We start from the raw sequence: 15,813 nt of genomic DNA, 5'->3' as shown, positions 1-15,813 counted from the left end.
CTTTTCAAATCAACTTTTTAAGACAATGTCATTTGGAACGAAACAGGGAGAGATGCAGGGACAATAGAAGGTTGCTACTGGAGAAGCTGCCAACTAGAAGACAGGAAAAAAGGGCAGAGCAAATCATGGAAAGGTCAGAGAGAACCTCACTGGGCTTATGGATCCTTAGGGAAGGAAGTATCTAGCTAGTATCAGGTTGCTATATATTGGTGATAGTTGCATCATAATATGAATTAACAGTGAGTATATTTGAAAGGTCCATCAAAGAGCTAATATTCTTTCTCATCAACATGTCAAAAGTCGTCCTCATCTTCCCCTAAAAACTAAAAAAAAGAGGGGTTCTTCTAAACTTCCTTATCTATGTAAAGAACACCAACATTCTTCCACTCACTCTAGTTTTCCGAATCTCCACAAATTCTTATCCCAACATTTAATCAGTTTCCAAGTCCCATTGATTCTACCTCCCACATTATCTCTACTTTAAATTCCCTTCTTCTAACCACACAACTAACATTCACATCTGGGCCCTCATCATTTCCTGCTTGTATTGCAGCAAGTCTACTAGTTGTGTCACTTACCTCAAGTCTATCTCTTCTCCAATCCATCTTCTCCATTGCTGCCAAATAGATATTCTTAAATCACAGATCTAGCCATGTCATTCTCCAGTTCAAAATGCTTCAGTGGCTCCCTATTATCTCTGGGACAATATCCAAACTCCTTCATTTGACATTTAAATTTCTTCACAGATTGCCTCCAGGATATATTTTCAAACCAATTTAACATTCCCCTCTCAACATTCCCCTCCACACCCAACATTCCTATCAAACTGATTAATTTGGCAGTTCCCAGGATATATCATTTCATTTTCTATTTTCCCTTTCTTTTTATATCCCCAGAATTTAGCACAGTGCCTTGAACATAATAAGATCTTATTAAGTGCCTGTTAATTGACTGACTTTTTTGTCTCTGCCTGATTCTATCTCCTCCCTTAATTCACCCACCTAAGAACACCTGGAGTGTTCTCCCTTTTCACTTTTGCAACATGGAATACTTCTCTCAAGTATGGGACGTCTTGTCTTATCCCCTCACTTATTAGTACTCAACCCCATCTCCACATGAATTTGTGTTTTTGTATATACATTACATTGTGTATATACATATTCATACATTATGTATGTATATACACATGTGCATTTGCAATTTTTCTGTGCAGTTTCTTCCACTAAATTCCTGCCTTAAGGGCCAGGGCAATTTTCATCTTTATTTTTGCATTCCTAATGCTTTCCATAGTATCTGGCACATAGCATGGATTTAATAAATGCCTTGATTCCACAGTCTCCCTCCCCAAATAGTTAAAACAATTGCCAAATCTCGTTCTACCTTCATAACATCTTGCATATGCCTCTTTCTCTACTCTCACATCTATACTACCCCAGTTCAGGCCCTCAGCACCTCTTACCTGAACTTTGGTAATAGCCTAAAACATGGGTTTCCCTCCTCAAGTCTCTCTTTACTTCAATTCATTTTCTAGATAGTTTCCCAACAATTTTTTGTAAATCGCAGTTTTGACCATGACAGCCTTCCACCTGCACTCAATAAATTCCAGGGACTCATTATACCATCCAGAGTTCAATATAAATTCTTCTGGTATTTAAAACCCTTAACAACTCAGTCCCAACCTAGTTTTTTAAAATTTGTTACAAATTATGCTCTTCCATATCCTCTCTGACTGGCCAGCATTTTATTTCTCATCTCTACACCTTTGCCCTGGCATTCTCTCCTGCTAGAAGGCACTTCCTCCCTTCTCACTTTTGCTTCTTGGAATTCTGGCTGCCTTCCTCTCAACTCAAGCACCATTTTCTGGTCCAGACCTTACCTGGTCTTTCCAACTGCTAGTATGCCTTATATCTGACTTATATAGATGTATTCATGTGCTTGTTATCTTTGGAATTAGGATGGCAGCTCATGGAGGGAAGGGACCTTTGGCTTTTGTATCTCCAGTATGTGGCACAGGTTCTGGCCATCTCTTACCTTTCCAGGCTTCTTCCTTCTTGCTCTTTACTTTTCCTCCCAATAGTCTTTGACTTCCCCTGCTGTTCCTTATACACGACACTTCTTCCAACTCCTGAGTTTTCCCTGGCTAACTCCCACACCTGGCATTCTCTCCTTCCTAATCGTAGGTTTCCTTCCAGTTTCAGCTAAAATGCTATCTTCTGCAAGAAGCCTTTCCCAGTCCTCAGTGCTTTTCCTGAGTTGATGATCTCCAGTTTATCATGATGGATTGTTTATTTGTTTGTTTGTTCATATATTATTCATATATAGGTTGACTGTGGGTAGCTAGGTGGATTGTGGGTAGCTAGATGGTACAGTGGATAGAGTTCTGGGGCTGAAGTTAGGAAGACTCATCTTTCTGAGTTCAAATCTGGCCTCAGACACTTATTAGCTGTATGACCCTAGGAAACTCACTACACCCTGTTTGCCTCAGTTACCTCATCTGTAAAATGAACTGGAGAAGGGAATGGCAAACCACTGTAGTATCTTTGCCAAAAAAAAAAAAAACCCATCCCAAATGGGGCCATTGAGTTGGACATGACTGAAACAACAGAGCCACAACAAAGGTTCTTTGAACATTGTTGTTTTCATATTGTCTCCCCCACTGGCCTGGGAGCTTCTTGAAAGCTGAGTCTACATGTATGTATATATACATACATACATACACATGACTTTCTTTGTATCCTGAGCAATTAGCACAGTGCCTGCTACATAGTAAATGTGAAATAAATGCTTGTTGATTACTAAATTGAATTGAAACTTTTAAAAATAGATATACCTCAGTTATAGAAAGGCTAGGGATGTTTCTGTATTAAAGGGTAAATAGATGAATCTGTATGGCTTGGAATGAAAGAAATATGCCAATGATTATAGAGTTATTTAGGGCCTGAATGATTCTCCTGGATATAGAAGATATTTAAGGAATGGGAAAGATGGCAAGTAAATATGCATCTTGATCCTCAGTAACAGCTGAAATTTACACTACACTTTAAAATGTGCAAAAGAGGTTAACATTCATTATCTCCTCTGATGCTCAAAACAACCCTGTGAGGTAGGTCCTACAGGGATTAATGTTTTCTTTGTATAGGTGAAGAAATAAAGTTCAGAGAAGGTAAGAGTCTTGCCTGTGGTGACCCAGCTTGTAAATATCTGAGGGATGAAGGGAGCTCAAATTTTGCCTGACTCTAAAACCACCACATAGCACTGCCTTTCATATTTAAATTCAATTTGAATTCTTCATGAAAGCAACAACTAAATATTCTAAGAAGTAAAAAAAAATCTATAAACAGTTAAAAATTAATGGAATTTAGCAAGCTCAGGACGGGTTTAAAAAGAAGAAATCTTGCCAGACTGATGATTTTGCATGTTCAAGGCAGAATGACATAATGAAGAGATGAAAGGAATGCAGTTGGTGTAACACAAATTGATTTTTACAAAGCATTCAATAGGTTTCCATGAAATCTTCCTCTTTTAAAGTTGATTCAAATTGGAGAATGAACTGGTAACTTTGCCAAAAGAACAATTCTAGATGAGAATAAAACAGAGACTTTGGCATTGAGAGGACAGCTGTTTGGCTTTGGACTTCAAAGCAGGATTTTGTATCTTATTTCATGAACAATAATAGAGGGTAGCTACAATGCATGAAGGTGGTCTGCAAGAATCTATTATTGTATATAAGAATAGATGGTAAATATAAAAATATAAATAGTAACAAATAATATAATGAATATATGATGAATTAATAATAATAAATATAAAGATATTAGACCAAGAGCTTGTAAATGAAGATATCAGAAATACAAAGAAAAAACATCCCACAACTAGAACTGCCAATGTCTTCAAATCTTCAAAGGAAGTAACCCTGCTCAAAACTACTCTAAGAGTTCTCAATTATCTACATAATAAATTCCAAACTTATCAACCTGGTATTCAATATCTTCTATTATTTGCCCCCCAACCTAACTCTTTATCCTTATCTAACTAGCTTTGTGATGTTAGGTAACTCATTTTAACCTCTCTGAACCTGCATTATCTATAAAATTATGAGATTAGATTACATGATTTCTAATTTCTTCTGGCTTTAAATTTCTACTTTTCTGCCAAGCTTCAGTGGTCTTCTCTCTCTGCCCCAGTGACCCCTCTTTTCCATTGGTGAGTTCTTTCTAGAAACCCTTTTTTGAGGAGAGGCTCTGTGTTGTTAATGTATTTTTGCATAATGGGTTAATGTATTTTTAAAGGAAGATCTTTCCCATCCATTAATAGGCCCATATGACCTGCTTAACTCACATGGAAGCCTGAGTTACATGAGTCTAAGTCATATAGAACAGGAAGGGGTGGAGCAGGAATAGGAAGAGCTAGAGCAGAGCTGAGAGGAAATTAGAGAGCAGTCAGAGCTAGGAAACGCAGCTGGCTAGCATGAGTGAGAGAGCTTGTTTGTGATTTGTTTAAGGGAGCTGGTCTGTAAGAAGTCTAGCAGGGGGAAGGTTTGGGGATAGTATTGCCCTCTGCATTGTTATTGTATATAGATGTCTTTGTTACTATGATGGATTTGGCTTTTTGGTGTTGGGATTTGGTTTTCTGGTATCTGAATAAATGTTTTTCTTCGGCTTTCTATATGAAGAGTCTGTTATACTTTGCAATTCAGAATGATGCCAGCATATTCTTAGTCACCGTCAGTGCTGTGAATATTGCCTTGGCTATACAGGCCCAGACCAGCCAGCCTTTACTTTCTAGTCTTTGTTACTATGCCTTTTTCTTTCCCCTTCCACTCTCCATTTTATGTGATGCCTTTCTTCATTATAATATATATTCTTTAAGGACAGGAACTATCTTTTTTTTTGCTCCTATTTATATCTCTAGTACTTACCAGAGTGCCTGGCATATAGTAAACAATAAACGCTCCTTGATTTGCTTTGACTATGAATCTATGATTCAAAACTATGCCATGTAATAATAGGCTGAGGGAATTGGGAATATTTAGTTTGGGGAAGAAAAGACTGGAAAAGAGTAAGTAGAGATATCACCATTATCTACAAATACATATAATTTAGGTTTATAGCCTGGCGCATTTTGCATAATACTTGTCTGATTTGTAGAAAGAATCTGCATACCTGTAATAAGGGACAGAGTTTTTAGAGCTCTGGAGAGACATTCGTCATATCCTCAGAGACAGAGAGAGACACATGTAAACGTGCTTTCCCACTCTTCAGGGGGCTGACTGCAGGGAGGAGACAGACAAAGACTCATGCTGACATGTAAAGAGTAGTTAGTTCCTCAGCCTGTTCCTAATTTCCAACTTGCCTCCCCTCTCGCCACTCCCCGTCCTGAGACTTGGGGAAATTTCCCTTTGGGTGAGATGGAGCCTCTGCCTTGGTTGAGTGAGATTACAGCTTGTTCCCATCTAAAGAGCTCAATCACTCTTGTATATTTTCTGGTATATTCTAATCTGTAGGACTTAAACCATTTCTCTTTGCTATCTGCTTGCATAAAAGGGTTTACTCATTATTTGTTTTTCACTGTTTGTGATGTCCTTTCATGTAACCAGTATTCAGTGAAAAGGATACAAGTCTATCAGTGTAAGCTTAGTTTACCTTCTCCCTTTAGAAGACAGCAACCAAGGAAGATGGTGGCTTTATTTCTTTATGAACTTAAAAAAAAATTGTGTTCCTAGACCAGCAGGATTTAGGGAGACAGAGATAAATATAATTTGATTCCAGTACATCCACCTTTATAGAAGAATGAAGACCATCCTCATAGCCCCTTCATTTTTCCTCCAGGAAGGACTCAGTCTTCCTTGAAGGCTGCTGATCAAAATTTCAGGTATACTTACTTATGCCTCCCTGCAAGTTGCATTTACATAACCCATGTGAACATAGGTCCATACATGGAGAACACTATATTTATCTATGTATTTAGTTTTATATAATTTTAGTTTATATATTTTGTTATATGTCTGTCCATACGGCATGCAGGCATATGCATCACATATACATACATATACACACATATGGCATATGTGTATTTATATATGTGTATATGTATATATATGTGTGTGTGTATGTATATACATATATATATGTATATACATATACACATATATGCAAGTGGGACTAGACTTGGCTTTGAACAGCAGACCTGAGATCAGTGGGCAGAAAACATAGATTTTAGCTTAATATAAGGATCAGATCTTAATTGTCCTTTCAAGTCCTGCAGCTCAGGTCTCACATGAAGTCAGGAGGCAATTGGGGACTATCTTATTCTGGGTCACACTGAATTCTTCCTTCTCTGAACTTCAGAAAAAGTTTATTGATATTGTTATTTCTTTGTAGCATTGCCACTTCCCAATGCTCCAATCCTTCCCAACAGAATCCTCCTTTGTAACAAAGGACTGTCAAGCAAGACATATCAACATATTGGCCTCGTCTTTATGCCTCATCTGCACCTCTTGATTCCTGGCCCCAGAACTCCTATTTTTCCTTTATGGAGTCCTCATGAAGTTTCCCTTAGGGGGTAGCTCTTGCCTGGGCTGAGTAGACTGGTACCTTTCCAGAGAACCTGATCAGATTTCTTTTTATCAAGAGGGGTCATGGTTCCAGAAGATGCCATTGTCCTTGAAGGATGGTCTCTCTCACTCCATCTATGGGGGATTCCTCTGTCATTGGCCACTGCTCCTCTTGTGGATTTTCAAATGCATAACTCAGGGAGTTATATGCAAATAAGGAATAGAGGTGATCATAGAAATAAAGATAAAGGACAACTTTGGTTCTATAAAATTTTTAAAATTGCATTAACAAAACTAAAAGACTAATATCTTAGAGATATAGAATTGGCATATATATGTGTGTGTACATATATATATGTATATATATATGTGTATATATATATACATATATATATGTATATGTGTATGTGTTTGTATGGCCAAAAATCTGAACAATTTTTAGAAGAAGAAATGCAAATAATTAAAAAATTAAATCATCCTCCAGATTAATAATAATAAAGGAAATAAAAAAAATAAAGCAATGCTGTTTTGCCTCATATCACTCAAATTGGTAAAGATGATAATGGAAAGAGTGAATTTTAGTGGGGTTATGGAGAGATATATCCACTGTTCATAGAACTGTGAATTGGTCCAAACATTCTGGAAAACAATTTGAAACTATCTGGAAAAAAACTCCACTAACTTGTTCATATCCTTTGACTCAAGGGTCTTTCTGGGATCTTTTTCTTTTTTTTTGTAATATCTCATTTGGAGATCTCATCAGCTTATTTGGGTTCAGTTATACAGATGATTTTCAGATCTATTTTTCCAGCCCTAACCCCTCTTCTGACCTCAACAGTCTATTGGCCGCCTCAAAATGGATATCCTGTAGATATCTTTAATTCACTATGTCTGAAACTCATTAGTCCTCCCCTCTGCCTTATCACTGTAAAAGGTAATGCCTTCCTCCTACTTACTAAGGCTAATAACTTTGGTGTTATCCTTAACTTCTCACTCACTTGAACTCCCCCCATCCAAAATCTGTTGCCATGTTCTGTCAGTTCTACCTTCACAGCATCTCTTGAATATGCCCTCTTCTCTGCTCTTATACTGTCATCTAGACTAACTTGGGCTAGACCTCATCGCTCTATACCTAGACTGTTGTCATAGCCTGCTTGTTGGTCTCCCTGCCTCAAGTCCCTTCCCACTCCAGTTCATCCTCTATCCTCTATGCTAAAATGATCTTCCTGAAGCATATACATGATCATGTCACTCTTTTAGGCAATAAATTTTAGCAGCACTCTATTGCCTCCAGGATCAAACATAAAATCCTCTGTTTCGTTTTCAAAGCCATCTACAATCTGGTAACTTCCTATTTTCATACTTTACTCCCCTCTATGTGTTTCACAATCTAGCAACACTAGCCTTTTTGCTGTTCATTTAATAGAATGTTATTCAGTCATTAAATCAGCAAAAATTAATTATCTACTATGTAACAGGTACTATGCTAAACTCAGGCTACAAAGAAAGACAAAAGACAGTCCCTGCTTTCAAGGAATTCACAGTCTAATGGGGGAGATAATATGCAAATAACTATATTTATAAATTAATTATATACAGGGTAAACGGAAGGAAATGGGCCAGAACTAAGAGGATTTTGAAAGAATTTCTATAGAAAGCAATATTGTAACCAAGATTTGAAGGAAGCCAGGGAAGTTTGGTACAGATGAGGAGGGAGAACATTCCAGGAATGAAAGACAGTCAATGAAAATGTTGAGATTCAGGAAACTGAGTGTCCTATTTGAGGATCCACAAACAGACCAGAGTGACTCAATCAAAGAGTACATGGGAGAGTATAAAATGTAAGAAGACTGAGAAGGTATTGACTCCCTCATGCTTGGAATGCTTTCTTTCCTCACCTCTACATCTTGGCTTACCTGACTTCCTTCAAGTTGCAGCTCAAATCTGACCTTCTGCAAGAGGTTTTGCCCAGTGTTACACCTGCCCTCCCTTCCCCATGTTTCCCTCTTCCCACCTACACTGGTGCTTCTCTCCTGAGATTACCTCTGGTTACTCTGTATAGATCTTATGTATACATAGTTTGCATATTATCTGCCCCACTGGAATATGAGCTCAAGAGGGCAGGAATGCATTTTTGCGTTTCTCTCTCTCTCTCTCTCTCTCTCTCTCTCTCTCTCTCTCTCTCTCTCTCTCTCTCTCTCTCTCTCTCATCCCTAGTGCTTAGCACAATGCCTCGCACATAGTAGATACTTAGTAAATGTCTCTTGAGTGATATGATCACAAAAATATATAAGAAAACGACACCAACAACACCAGACTTCAGATCAATGTGATGATTTATTTTCCCCCTAGAGGACTAAAGATGAAATAAGCCTCCCTCCTCTTGATACAGGAGAAGAATGCAGTACATGTCATCAGTATGTCAATTTCCTTGCTTAACTGTACTTTATTACAAGAAATGGGTTCTTAGGGAATTGTATTAGGGAAAGACAGAAATGTTAAAAAAAAAAAACACCAAACATAACATTTTTTTTTTTAAAAGTGCACTCTCAGTGGACCTGGGCTCAAGTTTTTAGGCTCTGCCACCAACTAGGTGTATGACATTGGGCAAATAAATTCCCTTGAGCTGTTCCCCTGATATGCAAGAAGTCAAAAGTGGTAGAGAAGGAATGCCATCTTCTTCTCTCTGTAGCTCCCTTGCCTTTGGACTTCCTCCAGCATGACCTTCCTCAGAAGCTGAAGGAAAAGACAGAGGAAGACTCATCCAGTAGGATCCAGTCTGCTTTGGCTCTTGTTTATGAATAAGAAATGACTTGGAGGAGAACTCACTGTATAAATTCGTCAGCTCACAACAGAACCATTGGTAGCCGTGCCTAGCTGACAGGAACCTCTGGTTACTTGCCTCCTCTGAAAGAGCTTGGCAGTTTTCTTGTGATTATGACAATGCAGTATGAAGTGGTGGCTATCTTTTCTCTGAGGGTCTGGGGAATGGGACAGGACTGATTAGTAAGGTCAAAAATTCTCTGGATGAAATGGAGAATCCACAGGGAGACAAAAGAGTGTTCATTTGAAGCAGATTCCATGCTCCATACTAAGAAGGATAAACAAAGTAAGAATGGGGCCAGTTCAGAGCAAAAAAGCCTTGATAAGAGACAAATCCTCCAGAGCAGCTGATAACGCTGAAGAGTCAATGAGTTCTGTTTTTTAGCCTCAGACTGGATCAAACCCTTCAGTTTCCGCTCCTTGAGGGGATGGGTACTTTGAGGCTACAGATTAGCTTCTTGGTACTCCACAAGAGGGGAAAAGTGTCATTTTGATTAAGCACCTGAAGGAAAGTGGGGTAGTTGAGGCAAGGGGCATGACAAAAAGAAAAAAAATCATGTTTTCTTGAGGAAATGTTGGTGCCAGGAGTGTGCTGGAATCAGTTCATGTCTTACATTTTCAGGGTAAGCATTTACTCTCTGGAAATCCACAAGTGCTAGAAACCAGAGCTAGATTTATTCCTTTGTTGTTTGTCTAGACTTTAGAAAACGATGGAGGAAATGTTAATAATGCACATTAAATTTAAAAGTGTCATAGGATTTTTTCCTCCTGAATATCTGGTTATTAAATATTTACCAGCACACCTCCAAGGCTCAGCCTACCAGGAGTGAGGAGAGACCCCAGTGCAACACAAGCTTCAAGGGGACAGGGAATGATAATTTTTTTTCTTTGTACCATGGTGATTAGCACAGTGTCTTGCACATTGTAGGGACTTCATAAATATTTGAATTTGATTTGAAGAAAAAGAAAACCTGCGGACTCTTACTAAAAAAAAAAGCCCATCTTATACAGGTTGTTTTCTAGACATTGAGTCTCCTGGGAGGCAACAGACGGAGGACTCCAGATCAGGGACCTGAGGTGAAACCATTGCTTTTGCAGACTGAAAGTGAATTTATAACATGGCTGATATGTGGTCATCCAGTCTCCACTTGAAGATAGCTAGTCTAAGCAAACTCTTTACCGCCCCAGGTAGCCCATTTTGGATAGCTCTACATGTATTTGTTTTCCTTTAAATCATGCTGACACACACCTCTCTGCACGTCTACCCAACGTACTTACTTGTATCCTCTGGGGCAAAGCCTAATACCTCTTCCAGGTTACAACTCTTCAAAAGCTCAAAGATAGCTATCATGTGCTCCATAAATCTTCTCTTCTTCAGACTAAATTGGCCAAGTTTCTTCTATCTGTCCTAGTGTGGCATGATTTCTGGTTGCCTTTCTCTGAAATGTATCTAGGTTGTCAATTGTCTTCCTAACTGTGATGCCCAGAGTTGAATACAATACCCCTAGGCAGAGAACAGCAGGAAAATCACCTCTCTCGTTCTGGGGTTGCGCCTTTTTTTCTTCTTGTTCTTCATTATTTTTATTTTTTCAATTAACAAGCATTTGTTTTCTCTCCCTCACTCCTCCCAAACCCCCTAAATTCTTGTAACAAATATGCATGCATACAAATACATGACAAATATGCATGCAAGCAAAACAAAGTCCCATATTGGCTATTTCCAAAAGTAAAAATCCCAATCTGATATTTAGTTCACCACCTGTCAGTGGGGTGGGTAAAATACATTATCTCTGTTCCTCTGAAATCATGGTTGATCATAGCATTGATCAGAGCTCTTTTTTAAATGTTGTAGGTGTATTTTTATTAATCTTGCTAAACATTTCCCAATTGCATTTTAATCTGATTTGGCCCCACTAGCAAGTTTTGCTGCATAAGAGTTTGGTACCTCTGAACTAGATGACTTCTAGTCATCCAACCCTGTTTTTTCCTCTACATTTCTTCTATTTTATTCTTAACTTAAGAAATAACCATTTCCATAACATAGCAGAATTAAAAAAAAAAGATGATTGCACATGAAACAGCAATTATATACACCTTGCTATACCTTTTAAATATACAATAAAGTTATCATGTAAACTTTCCCCCTTTTTCTCCTCCAAATCATTCTATATATACTTCTATTTATCAGGTCTTTCTCTGGATACAGATAGCAACTTCCTTTATAGGTCCTTTGTAGTTACTTTGGGTATTTATAATTGACCAAAAAGATTGAGTTGCCCAAAGTTGTTCTAAAAACAATATTGCTGTTACTGTATACAACATTCTCTTGATTCTACTCATTTCACTTTTCATGATTTTGTGCAAGTCTATCCAAGTTTTTCTAAAATCAACATGTTCATAATTTCTCATAGCACAATGGTGTTCCACCCCAGTCATATACTACAACTTGTTCAGCCATTCCCCAAATGACTTGGCATCCCCACAATTTCCAGTTGACGCCACAAAGATCATAGTTCTTAAGTCTTTCAAAATTGTTTATTTTTACCATATTGTTGTTATAGCATAAATTGTTTTTCTGGTTCTGTCTAACTCACTCTGCACTGGATCATACAAGTCTTTCTAGGTCTCTCCAAAACCATCCCTTTCATCATTTCTTATGACATAATAGAATTCCATTGCATATATGTGCAATAATTTATTTAGTTATTTCTCAATTGATAAGTATCTCTTTAATTTCTAGTTCTCTGCTGGGGGAAAAAGAGTGCTATAAATATTTTTGTACATATAGTGCCTTTTCCTCTTTCTTTGATCTCTTTGGGGGGTTTAAGCCTAGCAGTGGTATTGACGCATCAAAGTGTATGCCCAGTTTAATAATTTTTTTTACTCATAGTTCCAAATAGTTTTTAAAAATAATATCTGGAACAATTTACAGTTTTACCTTTAACACTTAAATGTGCCTTTCCCCATGGCATCTCCAATATTTGTTATTTCCCCTTTTTTTCTTCAATTTTGCCAATGTGAGGTAGAAGCTCAGAGTTGCCTTAATTTGCATTTTTTCTAATTATTAGTCATTTGGAACATTTTTCATATGACCATAGATGGCTTGATTTCTTTTCTTAATAACTGATAACTCAAATCCTTTGACCATTTGTCAATTGGGGAATTCTTAGAAATCGGAATCAATTCCTCATATATCTTGCAAATGAGACTTTTATCAGAGAAAGACACTTTTTTCTCTTAAGGCAGTATAATAATTCTAGCATTTGGGGCTGCCATATTACCCTGTTGACTTACATTGTGCTCACAGTCTACCAAAACTTCCAGATCTTTTTCACATGAATGATTGTCCTATTTTAACTGACAATTAAATACAATTTTAAATTTACAAAGCATTTTATGTATGTAATGGGGCATCAGAGGATGAGGGCCTAGTCCTTAAACCATGATTGGATTTTTCCTTCCTAGTGGGGTAAACATAGTATGCACATATTTTTTTACTGGTTCAACTTATGGAACTTTGGGGAATCATTCTATCCATGTGTGACAGAAAGATTCATACTATGTTATGATGAGAAAAGCTCCAGTTGACTTCAGGGCCAGAAAGATTGACTCAGGATAGGAGGAGTTAGAAAACAGTATGCATACAGAAACATAGGAGGCTTTTGAGTGAAGATAACTTAGAATTGCTGGGTGGAAGAGGGAAGCTGATGGGTTTCTTCCACTCCCAAGACCTATTCTTCTCTAAGCTCTCTGCTAACTTTCAGTCTTGCATGTCCAACTGCCTTTCAGATATCTCAAACTAGATGTCTAGTAGATATCTTAAACTCAGGACATCTAAAACAGAGTTTATTATCTTTCTCCCTAACCCCACCTTTCTCCTAGCTTCCTTATTACTATAGAGGGTAATGCCATTCTCCAAGTCTCTCAGACTTGCAGCCTAGGCATCATCTCTGACTTTTCACTATCTATTACCCTCCACATCCAATCTCTTGCCCAGGTCTATCCATTTCACCTTTGCGACATCTCTCAAATATGCCCCCTTCTCTTCTTTGACCCTGCCACCACTCTGGTGCAGACTTTCATCACTTCATGTCTGCACTATTTCAATAACCCACCTGAGTCTGCCCACATCACTTTTCTCCCCACTTCAATCCATCCTCTAGTCAGTCATTAAAGTGATTTCCCTAAAGCATAGGTTCAACCATATAATTTACTCTACTCAATCAACTCCAGTTGCGCTTTATGCTTTCATGATCAAATAGAAAATCCTCTTTGGCATTCAAAGTCCTTCATAACCTACCCCCCTCTTTTCTGGTCTTCTTATATCTTACTTTTTTGTGACATCCGCTGATCCAGTGACACTGGTCTCTTGGCTGTTTCAGGAACAAGACTCTCCAGTTTTTGTCTCCAGGCATTTTCTCTGGCTGCCCCTATAGGCCTGGAATGTTTTCCTTCCTCATCTTCACCTACTACTTTTCTTGGCTTCTTTTAAGTCCCAATTAAAATCTCTTCTTCTATAGGATGACTTTCCCAACCTCTCTTAATTCCAGTGCCTTCCCTCTATCATTTATTTCCTATTTATCCTGTATATAGCTTGCCTTGTATATATTTGTTTGCATGTTGTCTCTCCCATGAGATTGTAAGTTCCTTGCAGGCAGAACTTTCTTTTGTCTCTGTACCCTTAGTGCTTAGCACAGTGCCTGATACACGGCAGGCACATAAAAATGTTTACTGACTGATCAAGTATTTTTGTATCTGTATCCTGGCATGTAGCATAGTGCCTATCATAACTACACTGATACTTAATGTATTCTTTTTTCTATTCACTCATGATGTCTCCCAATCCATGTCCCCGGTATAAATAAACAAAAGATGTTTATTGATTATTGATTGATATACTAATCTTGGTAGATACACACACACACACACAAATGGAACAGTCCTTGAACCTAAGGAGTTTACATTCATAGAGTGTGTACCTATATAGTCAGTTACTATAGTCAGTCAATAAACGTTTATCATGCTTTTATTGTGTGTCAGGAACTGGCAATACAAAAAAAAAAAAAATCAAAAGACAGCCCCTGCCCTCAAAAAGCTCACAATCTAATAGAGATAATGAAACCAAAATCAATACAAGGTAGTATGGGGTGGGAGGGAACTAACTGTTGGGGTGGGATAGCTAATAGTGCTAGCATTTGCACATTTACTTTAAAGTTTGCAAAGTGCTTCATATCTGTTATCTTACTTTATCCTCATAATAACCTTGTAAGGTTTTACAGATGAGGAAACCAAGGCAGAGAGAGGGTAAGTGACTTGCTCAGGTAGGTATCTGAGGCAGGATTTGAATATGGGGTTTCCTGACTCCAAGTCCAGTACTCTGTATACTATTCCATCTATCTGCAGGGGCATCACAAAAGTCTTCTTGTAGAAGGTAATAGGGATCCACAGCAGTTTATTGAGTGAAGGGACTCAGGGGAACGCATGGTCAGACCTGTGCTTTAGGAAAACAGTTTTGATAGCTGGGTAGAGGAAGGATTAGGCTTTGGAGACATCTGAGGCAGTGAGACTAATTGGGGAACTACTGGAATAATTCAGTTGAGAAGTGATGAAGTCCTAATCTAGGGTCATCACCTAGTAAATGGAAAGAAGGGGACAAATATGACATGCTGGGGAAATAAACAAGATTTAGCAATTGACTGGCTATATGGGGATAGAAGTTAGGCACTGGAGATGACACTGAGCTTGGGTGACTAGAAGGATGGCGGTGTCCTTTATAGTAACAGGGAAACTCAGAAGAGGGGTTGGTTCTAGGGAAAGTCAATAAGCTCTGCTTTGGACTTGTGAAGTTGGAGTTGACCATGGGACATCCACTTTACAGTGTCTAATAGGCAGTTTGTGATGTGGGACTGGAGCTCAGGAGAGACTGAGGCTGTGCCAGTCCTGTCATTTCTACCTTTATGCCATTTTCCATCCAAGTTTCATTTGTTCTTCTTACAGACTAGCCACCCTGGTGGAGGCCCACATTACCTTACAACTGGATTATTACAATAGCCTGGCTTTTAGTCTCCCTGCTTCAAGCATTTCACTCCAGCCCATCTCTTTCAGTTGTCAAAGTGACCTTCTTGAAGCACAGGTATGATTATGTCACTGTCTTATTCAATCAACTCCAAGTGATTACCTCCTTCCAGTTTCAGATATGAAATTCTCTGTTTGACCTTTAAAGCCTTTCACAACCTGGCCTTGTCCTACTTTTCCAGTTTACTTACACTTTGTTCCCTACCACATACTGTGTGGTGATTCAACACCATAGGACTTTTTTTTTTTTTTTTGGCTATTCTTCAAACATCATACTCTACCTCTCAACTCCATTCCATTTCACTAGTTGTCCTTCTTTGGGGAATGCTCTCTTTCCTCATCTCTGCTTCCTGGCTTCCCTT

General features: G+C 38.3%; 1 long non-coding RNA gene across 1 annotated transcript in view; it reads left to right on the top strand.

The window, feature by feature from the left end:
* Window positions 1-15,462, top strand: part of LOC140506386 (uncharacterized) — a 46,859-nt gene extending 31,397 nt beyond the window's left edge. The window contains exon 3 of the long non-coding RNA XR_011967908.1: window positions 15,374-15,462. This is a non-coding gene — a long non-coding RNA (uncharacterized lncRNA). The remainder of the gene's footprint in view (window positions 1-15,373) is intronic.
* The last annotated feature ends 351 nt before the right edge of the window (window positions 15,463-15,813 follow it).

Source organism: Notamacropus eugenii, chromosome 5 (genome assembly GCF_028372415.1).
Source record: "Notamacropus eugenii isolate mMacEug1 chromosome 5, mMacEug1.pri_v2, whole genome shotgun sequence".
Classification (NCBI taxonomy): Eukaryota; Metazoa; Chordata; class Mammalia; order Diprotodontia; family Macropodidae; genus Notamacropus; species Notamacropus eugenii.
The sequence above is the reverse complement of the archived record's forward strand: the minus strand, read 5'-3'. Positions and strand labels throughout refer to the sequence as shown.